At 49.2% G+C, this 20,125-nt stretch overlaps 1 long non-coding RNA gene across 1 annotated transcript in view; it reads right to left on the bottom strand.

Annotated features, from left to right (window-relative positions):
- Window positions 1–20,125, bottom strand: part of LOC129694563 (uncharacterized) — a 32,618-nt gene that overhangs the window by 3,125 nt on the left and 9,368 nt on the right. Inside the window, exon 2 of the long non-coding RNA XR_008723015.1 lies at window positions 1,935–2,148. This is a non-coding gene — a long non-coding RNA (uncharacterized LOC129694563). The remainder of the gene's footprint in view (window positions 1–1,934; window positions 2,149–20,125) is intronic.

Below are 20,125 nucleotides of genomic sequence, written 5' to 3'. Positions count from 1 at the left end.
TATTGCAGGCCGAAGGAATGTTACCCAGATGTGCCTGGACAGGCCATTCAGCCCACTCCTTCCATGTTGCCCTTAGGTTCTACTGAATCCTTCCCTATAATCGGCTCAGCTCAGTTTAGAGATACTGCGCGGAAACAAACCATTCGGCCCATCGAATCCGCACCGACCAGCGATCCCCGCACTCTTTATGCCCCTGTCTCACTGAACGGAAACCTCTGGAGACTTTGCGCCCCACCCAAGGTTTCCGTGCGGTTGCCGGAGGTTTTTGTCAGTCTCCCTACCTGCTTCCACTACCTGCAACCTCCGGCAACCACCTGCAACCTCTGGGAACCGCACGGAAACCTTAGGTGGGGCGCAAAGTCTCCAGAGGTTTCCGTTCAGGTTTCCTAAGTGGGACAGGGGCATAACACTATCCTGCACACTCGGGACAATTTTACATTTACTGTATATCGAACCAGTCAACCTACAAACCTGCACGTCTTTGGAGTGTGGGGGGAAACCGAAGATCTCGGAGAAAACCCACGCAGGTCACGGGGAGAACGTGCAAACTCCGTACAGACAGCACCCGTGGTCAGGATTGAACCTGAGTCTGTGGTGCTGTGAGGCAGCAACTCTACCGCTGTGACACCGTGCTGCCTGTCTCTACATAGAAACATAGAAATTAGGTACAGGAGTAGGCCATTCGGCCCTTCGAGCCTGCACCGCCATCCAACTCAGTATCCCGTACCTGCCTTCTCTCCATACCCTCTGATCCCCTTAGCCACAAGGGCCACATCTAACTCCCTCTTAAATATAGCCAATGAACTGGCCTCGACTTCCCTCTGTGGCAGAGAGTTCCAGAGATTCACCACACTCTGTGTGAAAAATGTTCTTCTCATCTCGTTTTTAAAGGATTTCCCCTTTATCCTTAAGCTGTGACCCCTTGTCCTGGACTTCCCTAACATCGGGAACAATCTTCCTGCATCTAGCCTGTCCAACCCCTTAAGAATTTTGTAAGTTTCTATAAGATCCCCTCTCAATCTTCTAAATTCTAGAGAGTATAAACCAAGTACTTCTATGGCTATGGTGGGTGTCCACAGGTCAACATGGACGTGATGGGCTGAATGGCCTGATTCCATGCTTTCCCCATATTGGATCCCCATGAATCCTATTCAATACAGCACCCAATTCTCCTCGACCTCTCCTTGTAAGACTGTGCACCCACCCATCCCAGGTGAAGTACTTTGTTTAGTTCAGGGCTATAGCATGGAAACAGGCCCTTCGTCCCATCGAGTCCATGCAACCATCGATCACCCGTTGACACCAGTTCTGTTATACCATGTTCACAATCATTCCCCACACACTGGGAGAAGTTGGACAAACTCCCCTTTACATATTGTTAGCCATCTTGGGCCCCATATCTGAGGAAGGATATGCTGGCTCTGGAGAGGATCCAGAGGAGGTTTACAAGAATGATCCCAGGAATGAGTGGGTGAACATATGATGAGCGTTGGGCCTGTACTCGCTGGAGTTTAGTAGAATGAGGAGGGGACCTCATTGAAACGTACAGAATAATGAAAGGCCTGGATAGAGTGGATGTGGAGAGGATGTTTCCACTAGTGGGAGAGTCTAGGACCAGAGGGCACAGCCTCAGAATTAATGGACGTTCCTTTAGGAAGGAGATGAGGAGGAACTTATTTAGTCAGAGGGTGGTGAATCTGTGGAATTCATTGCTACAGACGGCTGTGGAGGTCATCAGAGGATATTCTTAAGGCAGAGATAGATAGATTCATGATTAGTATGGGTGTCAGGGGTTATGGGGAGAAGGCAGGAGAATGGGGTTATGAGAGAGAGATAGATCAGCCATGATCAGCCCAGAGAGTACAGCCTTCCTCATCACCCCCCCCCCACAGAGCGGCCTACTTTGACCGTCGGTATTTCACCATAACACTCACCGTCCAGTCCTGGTCTGGCAAGTTTGATGATCGATCCTGTGCGTGGGTCACTCTGTAGCTGGATGGCCTGACGGGATGCCAGCCGACTCCTTGCTTACATGGAGGCCAGCCCGGGAAGGTTTACTGCAGTAATCCTGTTATCTCCAGCTGGGTGATAGGATAGAGCGGATAATCGAGGATCTGGGCTCGGAGCAGTAGGCACGCGTGGAATACTCTGAAAGGCAAGGCCGGATCACGGACTAATCAGATCAAACAAACAAAGACAAATTTGCAAGCATTAAGCAGCGTGCTGACATGTAGATAGATGGCTGGATTAGTGTAGACTGACTGGACCAGGAGGTTGAACATCCATGGGGATGTCTGACTGTCGGTTCAGGTGTGGCTGTACAGTACTCGTGTGTCAATGGGTTCAAATATCCCACAGGCTGCATCTATATAGCCCCATTCACATCCAAACAGGGAGAGGCCTGGTTGGATTAGAGATCCAATCATGGGTGATCTATCTCTCCCTCTCAACCCCATTCTCCTCACAACCTCTGACACCCACACTAATCAAGAATCTATCTACCTCTGCCTTAAAAATATCCACTGAAAATAGTTCTTCTCAGCTGGTGGAGATTCTTTGGAAGTCTCTTTAGATTAGAAACATAGAAATTAGGTGCAGGAGTAGGCCATTCGGCCCTTCGAGCCTGCACCGCCATTCAATATGATCATGGCTGATCATCCAACTCAGTATCCCGTACCTGCCTTCTCTCCATACCCTCTGATCCCCTTGGCCACAAGGGCCACATCTAACTCCCTCTTAAATATAGCCAATTAACTGTGGCCTCAACTACCCTCTGTGGCAGAGAGTTCCAGAGATTCACCACTCTCTGTGTGAAAAAAGTTCCCCTCATCTCGGTTTTAAAGGATTTCCCCCTTATCCTTAAGCTGTGACCCCTTGTCCTGGACTTCCCCAACATCGGGAACAATCTTCCTGCATCTAGCCTGTCCAACCCCTTAAGAATTTTGTAAGTTTCTATAAGATCCCCTCTCAATCTCCTAAATTCTAGAGAGTATAAACCAAGTCTATCCAGTCTTAGATTAGAATTACAGCGTGGAAACAGGCCCGGTGGCCCATGGAGTCGGCACTGACCATCAATCACCCGTACACTAGTTCTATGTCCAACGCACCAGGGACAATTAACCTACAAAACCGCACGTCCTTGGAACGTGGGTTGAAATCAGAGCACATGGAGGAAACCCATATGGTCACAGGAAGAACATGCAAACTCCACACAGACAGCACCCGAGGTCGGGATCTACGGAGATAAAGGCACTTAAAAGTATTGAAGTGATATGGTAGGCACGCTGATAACCTTGCGGGTTGGTGCTTCTGAAAGAGTGGTGGGAGAAGGGGCTTTGAGAGCTGTGGATTCCAAATAAGCAAGGGGGGTGGGGGGGGGGGGGGGGGGGGGGGGGGGGGGGGGGGGGATAAAGGTTATCCTGGGTGGGCAGAGGAACCCGGTTGGAGAGCAACATTCTTCAGAAATCACAATGGCATAAAAATGATTGTACGCTGGGTGAATGGCGGTGTTATACAGTCATAGAATGATACAGCGTGGAAACAGGCCCTTCGGCCCAACTTGCCCACACCGGCCAACATGTCCCAGCTACACTAGTCCCACCTGCCTGCGTTTGGTCCATATCCCTCCAAACCTATCCTATCCATGTATTTAAGAGGTTGGACGATCGTTTCGCCGAACACCTCCGCTCGGTCCGCAATAACCAAGCTGACCTCCCGGTAGCTCAGCACTTCAACTCCCCCTCCCACTCCGTCTCCGACCTCTCTGTCCTGGGTCTCCTCCATGGCCACAGCGAGCAGCACCGGAAATTGGAGGAACAGCACCTCATATTCCGTTTGGGGAGTCTGCATCCCAGGGGCATGAACATCGAATTCTCCCAATTTTGTTAGTCCTTGCTATCTCTCCTCCCCTTCCTCAGCCCCCCTGCTGTCTCCTCCCATCCCCCAGCCTTCGGGCTCCTCCTCCTTTTCCCTTTCTTGTCCCCGCCCACGATCAGTCTGAAGAAGGGTTTCGGCCCGAAACGTTGCCTATTTCCTTCGCTCCATAGATGCTGCTGCACCCGCTGAGTTTCTCCAGCTTTTTTGTGTATCCTATCCATGTACCTGTCTAACTGTTTCTTAAACGTTGGGATAGTCCCAGCCTCAACTACCTCCTCCGGCAGCTCGTTCCATACACCCACCACCCTCTGTGTGTTCTTTGCAGAGTGTATGCATCTTTGTTCACAAGTTATAGGAGTAGAATTAGGCCATTCGGCCCATCGAGTCTACTCTGCCATTCAATCATGGCTGATCTATATCTGCCTCCTAATACCATTTTTCTGCCTTCTCCCCATAACCCTTGACACCCGTTCTAATCAAGAATCTGTCTGGCTCCACCTTAGAAATATTCAGATTGGCCTCCACCACCCTCTGTGGCAATGAGTTCCACAGATTCACCACCCTCTGACTAAAGAGGTTCCTCCTCATCTCCTTTCCAACAGAGTGCCCTTTAATTCTGTGTCCTCTGGTCCTAGACTCTCCCACCTGTGGAAGCATACTCTCCATATCCACTCTATCCAGGCCTTTCACAAAGGTTCTGTAGGTTTCAATGAGGCCCCCCCCTCAACATAGAAATTAGGTGCAGGAGTAGGCCATTCGGCCCTTCGAGCCTGCACCACCATTCAATATGATCATGGCTGATCATCCAACTCAGTATCCCACACCTGCCTTCTCTCCATACCCTCTGATCCCCTTAGCCACAAGGGCCACATCTAACTCCCTCTTAAATATAGCCAATGAACTGGCCTCGACTACCCTCTGCGGCAGAGAGTTCCAGAGATTCACCACTCTCTGTGTGAAAAAAAGTTCTTCTCATCTCGGTTTTAAAGGATTTCCCCCTTATCCTTAAGCTGTGACCCCTTGTCCTGGACTTCCCCAACATCGGGAGCAACCTTCTAAATTGCAGCGAGTACAGGCCCAGTGCTGTTAAAGCACTGTACATGGAATGTGTGTGTGTTTCCTGTCCATTGAGTATTGTTGAGCATTCTACATAGCAGCAGAGAGAGCACAAAACACTCGCCTACATTGCTGATGCAGACATCCTGACATATCCGGAGCAAGGAGCATCATTATCATCCCTCTGTTCTTTAACGCAAAGCTAGCCGGGCAATTGAATGATCTGTTAAATATTTCTGAACTAACGCTGGGAGCCCAGGGTCAGTCCAAAAATAGAAGGCAGTTTTTTACTTTCCAGTAAACCTGGGGATTTAGCCGTTGGTGCCCATTTATGTGCCTGTCCCAGGTGGAACAGTGTCAAAGCTTATTCCCCAGGGTGGAAATGTCAAACAAACTCTTGTACACTCTAGAATTTAGAAAGATGAGAAGGGATCTGACGGGGCACAGCCCCGACGTCGAACTTTTAACACCCCCGGCGTGCGGTCCTGAACATCGGGCCGCCCGTAGCGGCAACTGCGGAAGGCACGGGGAGGCCCTGACCACAGGGAATAGTGGAGGAAGAAGACTGACTTTGGTGCCTTACCACACAGTGGGGAACTTTGATTCTGCTGTGTGGGGATGTTTTATGTCAGATTCAGATTCAGATTCAGATTCAATTTTAATTGTCATTGTCAGTGTACAGTACAGAGACAACAAAATGCATTAAATGCATGTCAAACCCTATAGTGTGTTGTGTCCTGTTGATTTTTATTGTACGGCTGTATGGAAATTCATTTCACTGTGCCATCAGGCACACGTGACAATTAAATCTATCTTGAATCTTGAATCTTATGGAAACATAACATTTGGACACAAGAGAGGCTGGAAACATGTTCCCGATGTTGGGGGAGTCCAGAACCAGGGGCCACACAGTTTAAGAATAAAGGGTAAGCCATTTAGAACGGAGACGAGGAAACACTTTTTCACACAGAGAGTTGTGAGTCTGTGGAAATCTCTGCCTCAGAGGGCGGTGGAGGCTGGTTCTCCGGATGCTTTCAAGAGAGAGTTAGATAGGGCTCTTAAAGATAGCGGAGTCAGGGGATATGGGGAGAAGGCAGGAACGGGGTACTGGTTGTGGATGATCAGCCATGATGACAGTGAATGGCGGTGCTGGCTCGTAGGGCCGAATGGCCTACTCCTGCACCTATTGTCTAGAGTCACGTATAGACCCAGACTGGGTAAGGACGGACTGGAGTCACGTATACACCCAGACTGGGTAAGGATGGGACTGGAGTCACGTATACACCCAGACTGGGTAAGGATGGGACTGGAGTCACGTATGGACCCAGACTGGGTAAGGATGGGGACTGGAGTCACGTACACACCCAGACTGGGTAAGGACGGACTGGAGTCACGTATACACCCAGACTGGGTAAGGATGGCAGATTCTCTCCTCTGTGGGAGGCTAGTGTGCCAGATGGGTTTTTAACTGCAGTTGTGGTTTTCTTTGTGAATAATAGATCCACTTAATTACTTGGTTTTAAATTCCCCAGTTGCTGTGGCGGGACTTTACACGAGTTTAGATGAGTAGACCAGGTCTGTGTCTGTTCCTCCAGTAACCCAACCAGGGTGCTCCTGTGCCAAGATGCAGAGCGACCTGGACTCTGTACGCCTTTGTGTTCATCTCCCTTCGACATAGAGGCCTTTATCATAATTGTGAGCACAGAAACGGGCCCTTTGGCCCAGCCGATCGTGATGGCAACCTATACTAACCCCTCATCACCCCTATATACCTCTCCACTTTTCCCATCCAATTACCTGTCCAAACGCCTTGGAAAGGCTGCAATTCTAACCACCACCACCACCTTGTTGAAGATATACACCACCCTCTGATCTTTAAATGTCTCTCCTCTCACCTCCGCCCTCTAGTTCTACGCTCCACTGCCCAGGGAAATAGATTCTGACTTCTCTATCTTCTCCGGATCCTTCATGATTTTATAAACTTTTGTAAGGTCATCACTGTGGCCTCCCACGTTCCAGGGAGAAGAAGCCCAGTCTCTCCGTATCGTTGCAACATTAGAGAACATTGAACAGTACAGCACAAGAACAGGCCCTTCAGCCCACAATACCCATGGCGAACATGATGGCAAGACTATCTCTCATCTTCCTTGCATACCCAGATTCAGGCCCTTCGTTTTCTCCGAGTCCGCGCTGACCAGCGATCCACGCACGATCACGCTACCCTACACACACTATGGACAATTTACAATTTCACCTACGAATGTCACCTACGAGACCTGGGTGTCATGGTACACCAGTCATTGAAGGTAGGCATGCAGGTGCAGCAGGCAGTAAAGAAAGCGAATGGTATGTTAGCTTTCATTGCAAAAGGATTTGAGTATAGGAGCAGGGAGGTTCTACTGCAGTTGTACAGGGTCTTGGTGAGACCACACCTGGAGTATTGCGTACAGTTTTGGTCTCCAAATCTGATGAAGGACATTATTGCCATAGAGGGAGTACAGAGAAGGTTCACCAGACTGATTCCTGGGATGTCAGGACTTTCATATGAAGAAAGACTGGATAGACTCGGCTTGTACTCGCTAGAATTTAGAAGCTTGAGGGGGGATCTTATAGAAACTTACAAAATTCTTAAGGGATTGGACAGGCTAGATGCAGGAAGATTGTTCCCGATGTTGGGGAAGTCCAGGACAAGGGGTCACAGCTTAAGGATAAGGGGGAAATCCTTTAAAACCGAGATGAGAATAACTTTTTTCACACAGAGAGTGGTGAATCTCTGGAACTCTCTGCCACAGAGGGTAGTTGAGGCCACAGTTCATTTGGTATATATAGGAGGGAGTTAGATGTGGCCTTTGTGGCTAAGGGGATCAGGGGGTATGGAGAGAAGGCAGGTACGGGATACTGAGTTGGATGATCAGCCATGATCATATTGAATGGCGGTGCAGGCTCGAAGGGCCGAATGGCCTCTACTCCTGCACCTAATGCCTATGTTTCTATGAACCTGTACGTCTTTGGAGTCTGGGAGGAGACCCATGTGGTCACATGGAGAACGTGCAAACTCTGTAGTCGGCACCCACAGTCAGGATCGAACTCGGGTCTCTGGCACTGTGAGGCAGCAACTCTACCTGCTGCTCTACCCTGAGACATTGTGTACTGGTCTATGTTACGCTGGGGGAGTTGAGACTCCAAGAGATCGTGTGGTTTGCCTGAAGTTACAGTCTGGTCCAGTGCCACGTTGGATTTGATTAATAGAGGTTGTGGAGTATTGCCTTGTGTGGGCGTGTAAGTGAGAAGACCTGGCCACAGTCTAGACTACAGTCTCAGGGCCAGTCCGCAGACAGCAGAACTATTCATTTAGAGATTCTAGCATTCTGCTCTGGAGATCAATAGAATTTCAATAAATTAGGAACTTCTCAGTTTAACTTCAGTGGCGTCTGTGTTAGATTTCCTTCTGTGCTTCATATTGGTTTAATAATGTCACGTGTACCGAGCTATAGTGGGAAACTTTGTTCTGTGTGCTATCCAGTCAAATCAGAACATTATTATTTAAGGTGAGGGGCGGGGAATTTAATAGGAACCTGAGGGGCAACTTTTTTTACACAAAGGGTGATGGGTGAATGGAACGAGCTGCTGGGGGAGGTAGTTGAGGCTGGGACTATCCCAACATTTAAGAAACAGACAGGTTCATGGATAGTGTTTAAGAAGGAACTGCATGGAACGAGCTGCTGGGGGAGGTAGTTGAGGCTGGGACTATCCCAACATTTAAGAAACAGACAGGTTCATGGATAGGACAGGTATAGAGGGGCGTGGGACAAATGCAGGCAGGTCGGGCTACTGTAGATGGTCAGCTTGGGAAAGTTGGGCTGAAGAACCTTTTTCCATGCTGTATGACTCCGATATTACATCGGGTGGGGCAAAAAAAAAATTGTTGCTGAATATGAAGAAACAAGGAACTGTAGGTTGTGGGAAGGAACTGCAGATGCTGGTTTAAACCAAACATAGACACAAAGTGCTGGAGTAACTCAGAGGGACAGGCAGTATCTCTGGATAGAAGGAATGGGTGACATTTCGGGCCGAGACCGTTCTTCAGACTGAGGGGAGAGGGTGATAGAGAGATAGGGAAGTGCAGGGTGTGAAAACGAGACAAAAGGGATGGAGATTAAGGATAATGCAGAATAGATCATTGTTAGTTAGGAGAAGGTAACAACAAAGCAAACAGAGATAAAATGTATTCAAGAAGGAACTGCAGATGCTGGAAAATCGAAGGTACACAAAAATGCTGGAGAAACTCAGCGGGTGCAGCAGCATCTATGGAGCGAAGGAGATAGGTAACGTTTCGGGCCGAAACCCTTCTTCAGACTTATCATGTCATGTGTACCGAGATACAGTGGGAAACGAGATACAAGTGGGAAATCAGACTGAGATAAAATGTAAACAGGGACAGTCAGACTAGTCCGAGAACTGGGAAGGAGCGATTAGTATTCATACGAAGATAGAAGCACAAAAAGCTGGAGTAACCCAGTGGGACAGGCAGCATCTCTGGAGAGAAGGAATAGGGTGACGTTTCGGGTTGAGATTGGTATTCATACCGCTGGGGCGTAGGTGCTGGTTTATAATGTAATGTTTCAGCTACAGAGAAAGTGCAGATTAGTGAGGTAGACTGGGAAACTCATCCCCAGTTGATGAGAGTCTGATAACAGCAGGGAAGAAGCTGTTCCTGAATCTGGTGGTACGTGCTGGCAAGCTTCTGTATCTTCTGGCTGACAGGAGCGGGGAGAAGAGGGAATGACCGGGGTGTTAGTGCTCCTTGATTATGTTGGCTGCTTTCCTGAGGCAGCGTGCGTAGATGGAGTGGATGCAGTACAGGTTGATTTGTGTGATGGACTGGGCTACGTCCACAAGCCTCTGTGATTTATCACAATCTCTGGCAGAGCTGTTGCCAACCCAAGCTAGGATGCATCCCGCTAGGATGTTTTCTGTAGTGCATTGGTAAGCATTGTTGGAGGCATGCCATATTTGTTTAATCTTCTGAGGTCAGAGTTGCAGTAACAGGTCCTTTGGCCCACTTAGAGCGCCCCAACCAGCGATCCCCAACACTTACACGATCCTACACACACTTGGGGCCATTTGCAATCTTTACCAAAGCCAATTAGCTTACAAGCCTGTACGTCTTTGGAGTGTGGGAGGAAATCAGAGCCCCGGGGAAAATGCACGCGGTCATAGGGAGAACATGCAAACTCCGTACAGTCAGCACCTGTAGTCAGGATTGAACCTGGGTCTCTGGTGCTGTGAGGCAGCGGTTCCACCCGCTGTGCGTGCTGCCCCGGTACTTTCTCGGCCGAAGGTGTAAGGGGAGGGCATTCGACCACTGGGCCTGGGCTCGAAGCTCGTTCACGGACAGCTCTGCCGTTCTCCCATCGCCATTGCTGGCAGAGAATTCTTTCCAAAAGACCAAGGGGGATGTCGAGAAACATAGAAAATAGGTGCAGGAGTAGGCCATTCGGCCCTTCGAGCCTGCACCGCCATTCAATATGATCATGGCTGATCATCCAACTCAGTATCCTGTACCTGCCTTCTCATGGCTGATCATCCAACCCCTGATCCCTTCAGCCACAAGGGCCACATCTAACTCCCTCTTAAATATAGCCAATGAACTGTGGCCTCAATTACCTTCTGTGGCAGAGAATTCCACAGATTCGCCACTCTCTGTGTGAAAAAATGTTTTTCTCATCTCAGTCCTAAAAGATTTCCCCTTTATCCTTAAACTGTGACCCCTTGTTCTGGACTTCCCCAACATCGGGAATAATCTTCCTGCATCTAGCCTGTCCAACCCCTTAAGAATTTTGTAAGTTTCTATAAGATCCCCCCTCAATCTTCTAAATTCTAGCGAGTACAAGCCGGGTCTATCCAGTAGGAGTAAATAGTGATAGTCCCTGGTGGCTGGGGGGTTGAGAAGGGGCTGATGCAATGGAAGCTGAGGGCAGAGCAATGTTGCAGGTGGTAGAGGTGCTGCCTCGTAGCTCCAGGGGACTTGGCTGTGATTCCGACCTCCGTTCTGTCTGTGTGTGTAACCTCCACAACATTCGACAACATTCAGCCAACTGAGTCCGTGACAACCTTCAACCACCCATTTAGAAAAATCATTTTATTCTCCCCACATTGCTAATCATGGGCCTCAGCATTTACCCACCTCCCATCAGAGATCTCCAAAACATCAACACATACAAAGATGCACTATAAAAGCATCTCAATCTCGACTAGCATGTCTACCACCACCATAGTGCTGAGCGATTCACATCCAGACACAGGGGGCCATTTACAGTAGACTATTAGCTTATCATTGGAGCATGGGTGGAATAAAAGGATGTGATTATGTTGGAGAGGGTGCAGAGAACATTCACAAGCAAGCTACAAGGGCAAGAGCTATCATGACACACTGGTTCAAAGTAGGTTGTGGGGTGAACTCATGGAGTTTTATAAAATCATAGGAGTAAGGTGAATGGTTACAATCTCTCTTCCTGGGTTAGGGGGTCTTCTTCTTTCGTGTGGCGTGCACAGCCTAAAGTTGTTGGACAACTTGTTCTATTTGATCTTCCGTTTGTGCACGTCGAGTTGATTGCATTAGTCGAAACAGGGCGGAGCACATGAAGGTTGCAATCTTCCACCCCGGTTAGGGGTCTAAATTTAGAGGACATTGGTTTAAGGTGAGAGGGGAAACTGTCTGAAGACGGGGCAGTACTGTGGCGCAGCGGTAGAGTTGCTGCCTTACAGCGCTGGAGACCTGGTTCCAATCCTGACTACAGGTGGTGTCTGTACGGAGTTTGTACGTTCTCCCCATGACTTACGAGAACTATGGTTTCCTCCCACACTCCAAAGACGTACAGGTTTGTAGGTTAATTGGCTTGGTGTAAATGTAAACATTGTACCTAGTGCAGGATAGTGTTAATGTGCGGGGATCGCTGGTCAATGCGGACTCGGTGGGCTGAAGGGCCTGTTTCCTCAGTATCTGTAAACTGAAGGGTCCCGACCTGAAATGTCGTCTATGCATGTTCTCCAGAGACGCTGCTTGATCTGCTGAGTTACTCCGGCACCTTATGTCTACTCTTCTGTCCACTGAACCACTGACCAGTCCATGCTGGGACATCACCTATGATGGCACTCTGGTGGTCAGCAGTGAGAGGTTGCTTGGGTGAAATCCCCCGGCAGTTCAGTACACCCCCCCCATTGCATTCATCAATATAGAGGTGTATAAAGTCATGAGAAGAATAGATCAGGTAGATGCACAGAGTCTCTTGCCCAGAGGACATAGGTTTGAAGTGAAGGGGTAATGATTTAATAGGAACCCAAGGGGTAACTTTTTCACACAAAGGGCGGTGGGTGTATGGAATGAGCTGCCAGGTTAGTTATTTGAGGCCGGGACTATCCCAACATTTACGAAACAGTTGGACAGGTACATGAATGCGACAGGGTTGGTGGGATATGGGCCAAATAAGCCCTCAGGCAGCGCCACTGACCAGAGGGCACAGCCTCAGAATTAAAGGACGTTCCTTTAGGAAAGAGATGAGGAGGAATTAACTTTAGCCAGAGGGTGGTGAATCTGTGGAACTCTTTGCCACAGACGGCTGTGGAGGCCAAGTCCATGGATATTTTTAAGACAGAGATAGATAGATTCTTGATTAGTACGGGTTTCAGGGGAGAAGGCAGGAGAATGGGGCTAGGAGGGAGAGATACTGTAGATCAGCTATGATTGAGTGGTGGAGTAGACATGATGGGCCGAATGGCCTAATTCTTCCCCTATCATTTATGACCAAAGGCGGGCAGGTGGGACGTGTTGGCCGGTGTGGGTGAGTTGGGCCGCAGGGCCTGATTCCACTGTATCACTCTTTTTGACTATCCGTGGGGCATTTTCACCACTAAACGGCCGACCATTCCCATCAGATCTTCGGCAAGAAATCACCGGCCACCTTTCGCAGTCCCAACTGCCCTGCCTGTGGGCCTGTTTGGATGTTTCACACTCCAGCTCCATGTCTCCTGGTGTATCACGCAGCGTCGAGAGACATGCCCGTGAAAGAATATCTCCTTGTGAAGGGACAGCAAACGATTCCAACAAGAGACCTGTTATTACCGTCAGGGTCTGAGTAATGTGCTTGTAATGTCTTCTCTTGCTTAGTCCAAATACACTTTAGAATTTGCCTAAGGAGGGATCTGCATGCATTAATTTCCCCGACAAATTTACTTGCACTGCAGAATATGGCAGATTTAAAGTCAACAGGCAGGATTTCATTTAAATAATAGTTCTGGAGGCAGTGTTCATTTCTCCCTCTGCCTGCCTGCCTGCTACTCTCTGTTTCCATGGAGACGCAAGATGAGTCTGCAGGAGAGACCTGACCCGAGACATCGCCTGTCCCTTCCTTCCACAGATGCTGCCTGACCTGCTGTAACTGCAGTCTGTTGTGTGCTCTGGGAGGGGAGGATTCTCGGGGAACTCTTTGGAAGGTGGGAGGGGGGGGGGGGGGGGTGAGCTCGGGGCTACAGAGTCTGCTGGAGGTAGGGTGGGGCGTTGGGTGATGTGTCGCTGGGACAGGAATGGGGACAGCACCATTAGCTCCACCACAACTACCCAGTTGCAGAGGCAGTGTGTGGGAGGGGGAGAGATTATGTGTGAAGCGTGTGGGGGTGGTGCGGTTGTGTGCATGGTGTGTGTGTGAATCTGTGTGTGAGTGTGTGTGTGTGTGTGGGGGGGGGTGTGGGTGTGTGTGTGTGTGGGTGTGTGTGTGTGTGTGTGTGTGTGTGGGTCTGTGTGTGTGTGTGTGTGTGTGTGTGTGTGTGTGTGTGTGTGGGTGTGTGTGTGTGTGGTGTCTGTGTGTGTGTCTGTGTGTGGGTGTGTGTGTGTGTGTGTTTGTGGGTGTGTGTGTGGGGGGGTCTGTACGTGTGAATCTGTGTGAGTCTGTGCGTGTGAATCTGTGTGGGTCTGTGTGTGTGTGCATGTGTGTACAGGCAGCATCTCTGGAGAGAAGGAATGGGTGACGTTTCGGGTCAGGACCCTCCTTCCAGTCTGAAGAAGGGTCTCAACCCGTAACATCACCCGTTCCTTCTCTCCAGCGATGCTGCCTGTCCCGCTGAGTTACTCCAGTTTTTTGTGTGTCTATCTTCAGTGAAATTCTTTCCTTGCCTCCAATCCAGTAGAGTAGTGCCATATCTAAGCACAATCCCCGATTGGCAAAGTGTACAGAAATACTGCACTGATCCAGCATGCAAGGGGCTTGCCCTTTCTCCTCCAAGCCCCTCTCTCTGTGTACGCCCCTGGATGTCTCTTGCAGGGCCTGGGGTTGGATCGTGCTGGCCGGCACCATTGCACCACTGGCCGGCACCATTGCACCACTGGCCGGCACCATTGCACCACTGGCCGGCACCATTGCACCACTGGCCGGCAACATTGCACCACTGGCCGGCAGGGCAGCAGACACAGTGGGAGTCCAGGTGGACTGACAGGGTGTGAGAGCTTCATAAGGCAGGCACCAGGTAATCATGGTCTCACTGCCAGCGTCTGTAAAATGAATTGGCAGAGGCACAGGTATCTAATCCCACACAGTTGGCACCGGCGGCCAGAGATTTATGGCGAGCAGGTGTTTGATCACAGCACGGCAGATGAATGGTTTAAAATGAACATCTCCCTTTCTGGAACTGTCTCCTGGAGAGAGTGAAGCTCTTTCACTCCCACCCCTGAGAGGTCAGCCCACCCTGTGTCTGCGGTTCGATTTCTCCTCACTCCTTGCCTTGCGACTATGTCCCCTCGTTTGTGACATTCCCACTGGTTGAATCAGAGCGGCACGGTGGCGCAGCGGGTAGAGCTGCTGCCTCACAGCACCAGAGAACCGGGTTCCATCCTGACTACGGGTGCTGTCAGTATGGAGTTTGCAAGTTCTCTCCATGACCGGGTGGGTTTTCTCCAGGTGCTCTGGTTTCCTCCCACACTCCAAAGACGTACAGGTTTGTAGGCAAATTAAATTGGCAATAATGTTGGTGTGTTTTTGTTTATTTTATCTGCTCCATTCAGTAGATTGATCCTTGAAAGGTTTGATAAAATTGGAAATTGTCCCTAGTGTGTGTAGGATAGTGTTGGTGTCGGCGCGGGCTTAGTGGGCTGAAGGGCCTGTTTCAGCTCTGTATCTCTAAACTAAATCTCACCATCTACCCTGACACACACCTCCCAGGATCTAACAGGGTTGAATAAGGTCACCCTCGTTCTCCCAAACTCTAAGGAACACAGACCCAAACTGCCCAGCCTCCAGTTGTCCTGAAATTCACTGGACCGGCCTCCTGTGTCTGCAGGAGCAGGTCAGAGGCTGGGGATCCGCGGTGAGTGACTCACCTCCTGACACCCGCTTGGCTAGACACCCCCTCCTTCCCCCCATCCTCCTCTGTGGCAATGAATTCCACAGATTCACCGCCCTCTGACTAAATAATACCTCCTCATTTCCTTTCTAAAGGAATATCCTTTAATTCTGAGGCTGTGCCCTCTGGTCCTAGACTCTCCCACTAGTGAAAACATCCTCCCCGCATCCACTCTATCCAGGCCTTTCACTATTCGGCACGTTTCAATGAGGTGACCCCTCATCCTTTTAAACTCGTGAGTACAGGCCCAGCGTTGTCAAACACTCAGCATGAGAGTAAGAGGGACTTGTGGGCCCTGGATCTGTGAACGAATAGCCACAGTGTGATGTACACCTCCTTCACCCCACTGTCCTCCCCTACCCTTGCACATGCACAGACTGCCTTTGGTCCCTCCTGTTGGGCAGGGGGCTGTGATCACAGGTACAATAGACTAGCTCTGCAACACCACCCAAGCATCTTGGATTGTTTGAGGCCAAGGAATATTTATTGAGACATTAGCAGGCATTGTTCAGATTATCTGGTCTCTGAGTAAGGATAAATCATTCATAAATTCATTAAGCCGACCCATCTTGATAATGAAATGTATCTGAGTGATCGTAGTGTTGCAGTTTTATTTTTCAAAGTAAACATAATTGTCTATTTCTGTGTGTGATGGAGAGAATGGGCATGAACTGAATGCCGAGCAGTGTGGGAATATGTGGGCCGGTGATTGTTACAGTTGATCAAGTCTGCTCGCTCCCATCTGTGGCCCGGCTATACTCTCTGCTCACCCGGGGCATGGGGGCCGAGGGCTTCTGTCCTGTCACAGAGTGCCAGATGCACATGGAGAGGCTGATGGAGCGCCCCGCTGGGGGGTGAGGGAGGGGTGGCGTTGAGGGAGCGCCGCGCTATGAGGAGGGGGGGGTGAGGGACAGGGTGAGGGGTGATATGAGGGAGTGCCTCGCATCTCATGTCTCCACCAATTCGGGTCTCCTGCCCCTTTCCATCGGTGCAACTTCATACAGATTACAACAAATATTACCTTCTGTAATTTCAAGTAACCCTTGCATCCATTCCCTCTCTCTCCATCCCTCCCCCACCCTTAGTCATCTCGCTAGTTATCACCTCCACCACCACCAACAATGGACCATTGTGGGCTACATCTTTCCCAAGAAATCAGTGCCAGTGAATAAGGTCATGTGATAGGAGCAGAATTAGGTCATTCGGCCCATCGAGTCTACTCCGCCATTCAATCATGGCTGATCTATCTCTCTCTCCTAACCCCATTCTCCTGCCTTCTCCCCATAACCCCTGACATCCGTACTAATACTAATCAAGAATCTATCTATCTCTAGCTTAAAAATATCTGTACTTTTATTCTGTGCCTTGTCAAACCTCTATCTTCCCTCTCCCGACTCTCTGTCTGAAGAAGGGTCTCGACCTGAAACGTCACCTATGAGTTACCACAGCATTTTTGTGTCTATCTTCAGTGTAAACCAGCATCTGCAGTTCCTTCCTACACATTTTTTTATTCACTAGGCCTAACAAAATGCACCCGAGAGGACACCCTTCCGATCTCCACCTGTCTAACTGTTTCTTAAACCTTAGGATAGTTCCGGACTCAACTACCTCCTCTGGGAGCTCGTTCCATACACCCACCACCCTTTGTGTGAAAATGTTACCCCTCAGATTACTATTAATTAAATCTTTCTTTGTTCTTGGACTTTCGAGTTACTGAACCAGGCCCTGACGCAACCAGTCAGTATTGTGACAGATACAAACTCTCATATATAAGTCATATCGACAGGCATTCCCAATACTTGGCAATATTACTTTCAGAAAATGTGAAAGCTGCCTCCTCAGTAGCATTGACTGTCTTCAGTATGGTTGAGGTTATAAATACTTGGCTTTGCTCGGTGGGTGTAGGCACCTATGAGTTAGCTTTTACTCATCTCATTTTGAGGGTGAAGGCATTGGAACAATCTCCCATCTCAGCAGAGTGTGTGTTACATCAACACTATTCCAGGCCACATGAGTAATGGCTGATTGTTGTCGACACTGACCACCCCCCCTGGGTGTGCAAATCAGCCCGTTTGTCAGAAATCTCTGCATGATTTACGTCTGAATAATTGGAAAAATAAGCTTTGTTCTTGATACTGTGGACAAACTATGATGAGGTGTGCCTGTGAGTCACCGGGCCACGGACCCCACTCCCACAGAACGGAAGGAAAGGAAGAGATTTTGCCGTTCTGGTCCTCTCTCCACAGACTCCTGGGTATCTCTGTGTAAGTTCATAAGTGATGAAGAAGACTTTGCAATTTGGCCCATCAAGTCTACTCTGCCATTCAATAATGGCTGATCTATCTCTCCCTCTCATGTTCCTCCTTATCTCCTTTCTAAATGAGCGCCCTTTAATTCTGATCCAGCCTATGATCACCATTCCAGGATAGAAAGTGTAGGATATTAATCATAAGGTCATAACTGATAGGAGCAGAATTAGGCCATCGAGTCTACTCCACCATTCAATCATGGCTGATCTATCTCTACCTCCTAACCCCATTCTCCTGCCTTCTCCCCATAACCCCTGACACCCGTACTAATCAACAATCTATCATCCTCTGCCTTAAAAATATCCATTGACGTGGCCTCCACAGCAGTCTGTGGCAATGAATTCCACAGATTCAACACCTTCCGACTAAAGCAATTCCATACTCCTTCATAAAGGTACAATGTACATCCTTTTATTCTGAGGCTAAGCCCTCTGGTCCGAGATTCTCCCACGGGTGGAAACATCCTCTACACATCCACTCTATCCAGGCGTAGGAAGGAACTGCTGGTTTAAACGGGAAGATACAGAGTGCAGGAGTAACCCAGCAGGTCAGGCAGCGTCTCTGGAGGAAAGGAATAGGTGACGTTTTGGGTTGAGACCTTTCTTCAGACCCGAGGACTGAAGAAGGTCTTGACCCAAAACGTCAACTATACCTTTTCTTCAGAGATGCTGTCTGACCTGCTGAGTTAAACAAGCTTTTTGTGTCAGTCTTCAGGTCTGTAGAAGGGTCTCGACCCCGAAATGTCACCTATTTCTTTTCCCCAGAGATGCTGTCTGACCTGCTGAGTTACTCCAGCTTTTTGCCTGTAGTCCATTAATTTATTTATTAGTTCCATCTGAAGTCAGGATGCCATCGGCGCTCCTGTGGTGTAGTCACCGACACTGCATTTTTACACCAGCCATCAGAGAGCCCAGAGAACCTCACAGCCAACAACAGACTTCTGATGTCCCTTCACCGTTGTAATGAAGGAAGCCCAACAGTTGAATTGTGCACAGCAAGCTCCCGAGAGAGGAACTTGACCAGACCATTTAATTTGAGCAGTGTTTGGAATCTAATGTAGGTCAGGTACTGCTGGAGTGTCACATGTGACCGCACTGGGCAAGGTGATGGGGGGAAATTACAGGGACCTTGCTGGAACTGGGACAGTTGGATCACCTGGTTTTGTTTCCCTTGGGACAGAGCGGTGTGAGGGAAGATTTAACTGAGGGGGGTGTAAAATGATGAGGAAGGACCTACTTCCCACAAAAACCAGGGGCCAAAGAGACTGGTGGAAGGGTGAGAGGGGAGATGGGGATATGTTCTCTGAAACTCACTGCCTGTGAGGATGAGAGAGATGGAGAACCTCCCCACCTTTAACCTGTGGGGCCACTGTATGGTAGTGACATGGGAACTGCGGATGCTAGTTTACCAAGGAAAGACACAAAGTGCTGGAGGAACTCAGCGGGTCAGGAATCATTCGTGGAGAACATAGGTTTAAGGTGAAAAGATTTAATAGGAATCCGAGGGGTAACTTTTTCACACAAAGGGCGGTGGGTGTATGGAACAAGCTGCCAGGGGAGGTGGTTGAGGCAGGGACTATCCCAATGTTTAAGAAACAGTTAGACAGGTACGTAGAAGGACAGGATTGGAGAGATAAGGACCAAACGTAGGCAGGTGGGACTAGTGTAGGTAAGACATGTTGGTTGGGTGTGGATAAGTTGGGGCGATGGGCCTTGTTTCAAAACTGTATCACTCTGTGACTATAAATAGCTGATGTTTTGGGTCAGGACCCTTCTTCAGACTGATTGTAGAGGTGGGGGAGTAAGAAAGCTTAGAGCACTTGTAGCTGTCCCTGGCCTCCTCTGCCTCCCTGCCCCATTCCTGTAGCCCCTAATTCCTTCAGAATCTCTGAAAGGGGATGGAATGTGAGGATTAGTTGGTGGTGTTGGCGGGAATTATGGAGGATGATCCATTGAATAAAACAGCAGGAGGGATGGAAGGCAGGGAACGGGATATTGAAAGAGGAGGGAGGTAAATTTCAGAAAGATCGAGGTATTGAAGGTTCTAGAAAGGGAGCCGAGTCCAGCATAGATCATTCGGAGCAGTCTGAAGAAGGATCACCTATTTCTTTTCTCCAGAGATGTTGCCTGACCCGCTGAGTTATTCCAGGTTTTGGTTTCCATCGGCGGTTGAAACCAGCATCTGTATTTCATGCCTACACACGGCGAATGATAGGCCAGGCTTGATGGCCTGAGTGGCCTACTCCTGATGTTCTGACCCTACTCTTGCTCTGACTTGGAGTGGGACTGGGACGCATACACGGCCCCCCACAAACCCCCGAGAGGCTCCAAGAAACAGCGGTTGAACTTTAGACCTCAGCTCACAGGCAATACATCTGGATAATGTGTTTCTAATGCACGCAGCCCAATTACATCTTCTGCTGTTGCTGAGACAGTAACTCGGCCGTAATGTGTTAGTGACACACTGGTGCCGTCGATCTGGGCTTCATTACA

The sequence above is a fragment of the Leucoraja erinacea genome, unplaced genomic scaffold, assembly GCF_028641065.1.
Source record: "Leucoraja erinacea ecotype New England unplaced genomic scaffold, Leri_hhj_1 Leri_70S, whole genome shotgun sequence".
Lineage (NCBI taxonomy): Eukaryota > Metazoa > Chordata > Chondrichthyes > Rajiformes > Rajidae > Leucoraja > Leucoraja erinaceus.
Note: the sequence above shows the minus strand (reverse complement) of the source record. Positions and strands in the feature narration are given on the sequence as shown.